At 31.2% G+C, this 7584-nt stretch overlaps 3 non-coding genes across 3 annotated transcripts; 2 read left to right on the plus strand and 1 right to left on the minus strand.

Annotated features, from left to right (window-relative positions):
* Positions 1-2680: 2680 nt before the first annotated feature.
* On the minus strand, positions 2681-2752 carry Trnap-agg (transfer RNA proline (anticodon AGG)). Its single transcript has one exon. It is a non-coding gene; the product is annotated as a tRNA-Pro (tRNA).
* A 308-nt stretch (positions 2753-3060) lies between these two features.
* Trnap-ugg (transfer RNA proline (anticodon UGG)) lies at positions 3061-3132 on the plus strand. Its single transcript has one exon. It is a non-coding gene; the product is annotated as a tRNA-Pro (tRNA).
* Positions 3133-3685: 553 nt separating this feature from the next.
* On the plus strand, positions 3686-3757 carry Trnap-agg (transfer RNA proline (anticodon AGG)). Its single transcript has one exon. It is a non-coding gene; the product is annotated as a tRNA-Pro (tRNA).
* The last annotated feature ends 3827 nt before the right edge of the window (positions 3758-7584 follow it).

Below are 7584 nucleotides of genomic sequence, written 5' to 3' on the forward strand. Positions count from 1 at the left end.
TTCATCTGCTGCCTAAAGTTTTGGGGAAACGTCAGTAAGTCAGAACCGGACCTTCAGCCAAACAACACCTCTTCTCTCGTCCCCGGTCCACTGGACATCTTGCTTTAGCATCGATGGCCTCCGCTGGAGACCACTGCTATTAGCACAGTACTGACCGACCGATGATGACCTCAAAAAGAACTTTCTGTTCCTAGTTCCTTTTTCGCACTCCGAACTGCCAGTTCCTGCTACCAATAAATATTCTAAGTTGTTATTGTTAAAAAAAATGAAGTGTATTGTTCTTTTGTGCTGTGCTCTTCAAATATATTTTATTAGGAAGGTAAAACAATTACCCTTCCTAAATAGTCGTCACGTGATTCCGTAAGTACCCGTTGTGTTTGCAGTCGTCACGTGATTCCTTATGTAAGTACCCGTTGTGTTTCTAAGAAGAATTGTAATGGGACTTATATCGGAGAAACCAGTGCCAACGATGGAATAATTTGATTCATACGAAATGAATTAATGGATAGAAAGGTGAAGAAATTTTGGGTGAAAGCAACAAGATGGTGGGGGGAACTGAGAGCGATTTGTTATTGTGAAGGTGCTATTACGCTGACCAGTGGTAATTCATGACAATCTCTTAAACTTAAGACAGCGTCTGACTGAATTACTTCAATTCGGCCTAGAATATTTCAAAATATGAAAGAGCCTTCTGATATCATATTCAGAGAAACAAGATCAAACGAAAAGATAAGGAAGCTTCTCTTCCATGGCCCTTGAGCCCTGGAGGGGTATAGGCCATCTACAACTTTGTAGATGTTTTTGTAGCGAGGAGTTTATTTTACAGGGTGAGGGTACTGGCCCCATGCCCAACCTTCTCAGAAGGTACATATAGCGCCTAGCCTTCACAAATGGTCACCCATCTGGTACTGGCCAGGCTCAACGTTGCTTAACTTCGGTGATCTGGTGAGAACCGGTGTGTCCGTGTGATTGTACCGTATATGAAGCTTCTCTTAAGAACGTTTTTTGCAAGCGTTTAGAAAAACAAAGGAACTGTATTAAAGACTTAATTCAAAGATAACTTTTTATTGATTCTGTTACAAGTTGTTTCACGCAAGAAATACATTTTTTTTCTGAAACAATTTATTTGAAACTGTTTAAAAATCTAAGAAACTGTTTAGAACGCACCTGTTTAAATTGGCGGTTTATACTCATTTCATCTTCTTTTTTTTTCGCGTAGAAATTAGTGTTAAAAACTTGAAATATAATCTGTTTTGATAAAATTTAAATCCCAGGTATAAGATGCTCTAGAGGAAAACAATGGAAGTGGTTCTGTATCTATATATGACAATGTAAGAGATTATGGGATCGCATGCTTTAAAAATGGATGGTTACATTCAATGCTGCGAAGACTAAGCTTCTTTCCTTTAATAATTAAAAGAAACCTTCTCAACCACCAACAACTATGGCTAATGATACATTACTTGGAAGTACTTCGTCAAACTCCTCATCTTAACATTCACAGGGAACATGAGTAAGAACACATACATCGAAGGCTGCTACAAAGAAAGTGGGCTCTCTCTACCGTGCTAGAAAGTTACTTAAGCCTGAGAGTATCTAGTACCTCTACAACGACAGCATTCGCCAATGTATGGAGTATTGTTGCCACATTTGGACTGGTGCATCTGTTACTTGTCTCTCACTCCTTGACAGGGTTCAAAAGAGAGTTACCAAACAAATTGGTCCCGTACTGTCAGCTAGGCTTCAATCTTTGTCCCATCGACGAAATGTTGCATTCCTCTGCCTGTTTTATAAGTATTTTAATGGTTGATGCTTTGACGAACTACAAGCCCTTCTATCCCCTCGACGTAAATGCCCCCCGACAAACCCGACAAGCAGCAAAATCCCACCCTTACACAATAGTGATCGCCAGATGCCAGAAAGGTGTCTACTCTAATAGTTTCTTTTCTAGAACTGCTAGACTTTGGAATTCCTTCCCGGATTTCTGCTTCCCCAACTGGACTGACATGCAGAAGTTCATATATATATATAAACAGATATATATATATATATATATATATATATATATATAAACAGATATATATATATACATAAACAGATATATATATAAACAGATATCTTGCTGCTCAACTCCCTACATAGTATCCTCGCAAATTATGTTCCAGATAGTAGCCCCCTACATCAAAGTGGTACTGCGCTTTGTTTGGAGTGAAAATGCAATAAATTATTTTATTTATTTTTTATTTTAAAGTTTAAATGTATTTCTTCTTGTTAAAATTTAAGTCACGTGCATAATTTTTTTTCTGAGGATCACAATTGAAGTCCGAATTTTTACGTGCTTCTTCGTACGAGAGCTATCGGGACATAACCCTCTTAAAACTTCAAATACATGAAATGTAATTTACAGTTTTCTAAATTTCTTCCGACGATATTAATTTCTGGTCATTACTTTTTCGTCTAAGTATATATTTTGTTTTCTTCCGTAAGACAAAATTTACAGTATAAAATTATTCAAAAAATCACATAATTAAGGATTAGCTAACTACCACCATACATTCATTGACCCTCACCCTCGAGTGGCATTCAGGCCTTGATAAGCGGTAACCCCCAAGTAAAAAAAAAAAATAAAATAGAAATAATAAAAAAAAAAAAAACATCAAACAAATACGAAAAAACGTTCGGGCTCGTCCGGGATTTGAACCCGGGACCTCTCGCACCCTAAGCGAAAATCATACCCCTAGACCAACGAGCCACAGCTGATAAATCGTAGCTTTTTACTATATTTAACCACACTCGTATGCTTACATAGTACTTTATTTGTGTTTATATATTTAGTTGTCACTTGTGGTTTTGTGTATAAACAATAAACTAAAATACTTACTGCAGCTCGAAACGATAAAAATGTGTAAGATTTATAAATAGAAATAAAAACAAAACAATTTCTTTCGGTAATCTGATCCACAGCATACGCCACGTAGTTTTGAAAAACTGCTTCCACGTCATCCGAAAGCTAGCCGTTTGTTTTTTAATATAAGTAGTTGAAACCCTTCTCCATCAATTGGCTCGTTGGTCTAGGGGTATGATTCTCGCTTTGGGTGCGAGAGGTCCCGGGTTCAAATCCCGGACGAGCCCGTCTAATTTTATTTTCGAAAACTATTTCGCTTTATAACACTACTGTTATTTTATAGTGGGTATTTTTTATATATATTATTTAATGGGATTATTTTATGTATTATTTACAAATAAAAATGAATTGGTTTTGCTCGATATTGAAACAGTAACAGTATAGTGTTTTTTCACTATGCCATAACAATATATTAGTAGTAGTAGTAGTAGTAGTAGTAGTAGTAGCAGTAGTATTAGTATTATTTGCATTATATATATATGAGTGTTTATATATATATACACATATATATGAGTGTTTATAATAGTGTTTATGTGTGTGTGTGTGTTTGTGTGTGTGTATGTGTGTGCGTGTGCGCGCGTGCGTGCGTGCGTGCGTGCGTGCGTGCGTGCGTGCGTGCATGTATTTTTGTTGTCGGAAGAAGCTGAGATTTGAAAATCTCATTAAACCAGATTCTTATATGGTGTACATTTATTTAAAATCATATTACATATATTTGAGGTACACTCAGCAATTTTTTTTTGCATTTAACTAAACTACAAGTTCCTATTTATCAGCTGTGGCTCGTTGGTCTAGGGGTATGATTTTCGCTTAGGGTGCGAGAGGTCCCGGGTTCAAATCCCGGACGAGCCCAATGTGCATTTTTGCTTAATGTTTTTTTTTTTTTAAATAATTACTTGTGTTATACTAATGTCAATTTTGCTTTACTGGAATTGTCTTAGATAACAAAATAATAGGAAGTTAATATAGTTTTTTTGTTTTGTTTTGTTTTTATTATTAAGGCCTGTGTGTCTTTTTCGCATCAGTTGAACAACGAAGTTTGAAATGTCTCGTGTTTATAATGTTTTCAAATTCATATATATATATATATATATATATATATATATATATATATATAATGAAGGTAACAGAGCAACCTTTTCAAGATAGACAAAACTAAACATAGTTAAGAACAGTTATGAGGAATAAAATTTGTTTTGTTTTTTTTTACTTTTTGAGTCACCACTTATCAAGGCACGAAGATCACTCGAGGATAAAATTAATAAATGTAACGTGGTATTGTAACAATCGTTAATGATGTGAATTGAGTAGAATTTCATTATTTATGAGGACGACTCAACAAGAATTTTTTTATATTGGGTTTGTAGGTTACCATGTTGTATTCAACCGGGAAGTAGGCCAGCGGAACAGTGTTTCCATGGGCAGAGAGTTATGAGAAGGAAGATTTGTTTATGGAATTGGTGTTTAAGTTTGGCACTGATAAAAAGTGAGGTAAATCGTATATAGTAGTTGTAGCTAGTCGCGTGTTTTTTTGTGAAAGTTTGTTAAGGGGAGACCATAGATTGAAGTTCAGTCGAGCACTTGCCATGAAAATAAAAATAGCGCAAAGACAGGTACGTCTCTTCTACGGGAAAGAGGTTCAAGGGAGGAGAAAACTACTAGGATTCGAAGCCCGTTTTGAATTCTATCAAGGCTGGATAAGGCGCGCCGAGCAGCTTCTGCCCAGATGTTACATAGAACTTTATTATATCATCACATCAATAAGGAAAGAAGATAAAAAGGAGAGAAAAACTTTTCAGGCCATGGCATTTCGAAACTCACTAGTAGAGAAAGACCAATATTATAACATTTACAAATAAAAAGATGGCTTAAAAACATTTATATCAGAAATAACCAAGGTATATATTAAATAAAAAATGTTAAATATAAGAATATAAAGTTAAAAATATATCTATGAATAAAAAAGTAAGCATACATGCATAGATTAAAGCAAATCAAAATGAGTATATATATGTATGTATAAATAATAGTAATTATTAGAATTTTATTTATTATTATTAGAAATTTTATTTCCATGGCAGGTGCTCGTCTGAACTCCAATCTCTGGTCCCCCCTCGCCAATCTTTCACGAAAAACACCAGTCTAACTGAATCCACTGTGAAAAATTTCCCCCACTCTATATCTGTGTCTAAATCAAAACGTGGATTCCATGAACAAAGCTTCTTTCTTAGAACTGCACGCCTGTGGAACTCTGTTCCGTCTGCCTGCTTCCCACCGGACTACAACTTGGATGTCTTCAAGTCCAACGTTAACAAATTCCTAATGAACCGCCCCCTTAAGTAAACACTTCCTCAAATCTCCACACTAACGTAATGTACTTGCAATAACCCTTATCCCTGAGTGGCTTCCGGGCCTTGATAAGTGGTGATCACTGTGTAAAAAAAAATATATAATAGGGATCACTATGAAATAATGAGATCATTAGAACAGAAAAGAAAAGAAAAAAAGGAAAGTATAGAAAAGAAAGAAATACACATAAAATTGAGAAAAAAATTACGTATAATAAAAAGTAAAATAAAATAAAAATTATAAACTGAAAACCTACAAAGAAGGAATAATTCAAACGTTATAAAAAAATCCATTGTACAAGTTTTAAAGATGATACTCATGAGAAAAAGAGAAAACTGTCTAAAAGAATACAGCATTAAAAAAAAACTATACATTATATCAGAGTAAAGATTTTAACTATATATATATATATATATATATATATATATATATATATATTTGTGTGTATTATATAAATATTATATAATATATATTATATATAGATTATTCATATAATATGTATATAATATATATATTATATATATTATATTTATATCCTATATATTATATATATTTTATTTATATATTATATATAATATTTATATATTATATATATGTTATATATATTATATTTATATATTATATATGATTTATATTTATATATTGTATATATTGCATATGAATTATATATATATTATATATAAATATTATATATACACATTGTATATATTATATATATAATATTATCAATACATATTAATATATAAAATATATTTTATATGGATATATATATATATATATATATATATATATATATATATATATATATATATATATATATATATATATATATATATATATATATACGGCATGACACACCGGTTTTCGTCTGATCACCGAAGTTAAACAATGTTGAGGCTGGAGAATTCTAAGTGCTGTATGTGCTCTCCGCTTATCTCGGCATTTGTTTCCAGTCGTCCTGTACATACACTTCACTTGCCACTGGTATTTAACAATGTCGACTCAGGAGAGGTGTGGGTGGAGATGGCGCACCTCCTGCCACAAAAATTTCACGCGCAGGCACCACTTCGTGAGTATCCATAGTCTGTCAAAGATTGAAGGAGCCCCCTATATATAAATACATATATATATATATATATATATATATATATATATATATATATATATATATATATATATATATATATAACTACTTAATTTACTCACATAAAATGAATATACGAAAGTATAGATTTATGCGTAAACTTTAAGTATTTACTTCAAAAGTGCTCAATACGTAAGTAGAACTTACTATATATATATATATATATATATATATATATATATATATATATATATATATATATATATACATACATATATATATATATATTACTAACTAGCTCTACCTACGTATTGAGTACTTTTGAAGTAAATACTTAAAGTTTACGCATAAATTTATACTTTCGTATATTAACTTTATGTGAGTAAACGAAGCAGTTATATATATATATATATATATATATATATATATATATATATATTATATATATTTTTATATGTATATTTATATATATATATAATATATATATATTTATATACATATAATATATATATATTTATATAAAGAATAAATGACAAAATCTTATATTCCAAAATTCATAATGTTGACCATCTTATAATTTATTCCTTTAATCCAGTTGACTTTTACAATTCTTGACGGTATCTGTTTCGCAAAATCAATCCCTTAATTATTATATCAATCAGTGAATCTATTATGCCCTTAACTCATCAGAAGAAATAGCAACAATCAATCCGTCAAAAGGAATTGAAGTGATATTTGACATGATTAAAATCCGAAAATGGAAGAGAGACTGTAAAAACCTTTTTATTTTTCCATTACGTCATATTAAATATTTATATATATATTTATATTTATATAAATATATATATAAATATTTATATATTCGTGTATATATATATATATATATATATATATATATATATATATATATATATTCGTATTTGATATACATAATTAAAAATTATTATTTGATAAATGTTTTTTGTATGATAACGTGCAGCGAACTAAGTATTATGATATTCATTAGCTTCGCAGTTAGGAGTTAATACAGATTAGTCATCACAATACCCTATTACTCTATAAGTATGGTGGCTTTCTTTAGAAGTCGCACTGCTTTGTTTACAAAGCTATCCGGCGGAAGTGACGTCAGACAAATTCAAAGTATAGATTACGAAACTGTATAAAATGTTGCGTTTTTAAAGCAAATATAGAAGTTTTATTCAAGCGGTCTTTCTTTGAATTGTATAACAAAATTATAGTCTTTATA

The sequence above is a fragment of the Euprymna scolopes genome, chromosome 1, assembly GCF_053919585.1.
Source record: "Euprymna scolopes isolate OS-2025 chromosome 1, ASM5391958v1, whole genome shotgun sequence".
Lineage (NCBI taxonomy): Eukaryota > Metazoa > Mollusca > Cephalopoda > Sepiida > Sepiolidae > Euprymna > Euprymna scolopes.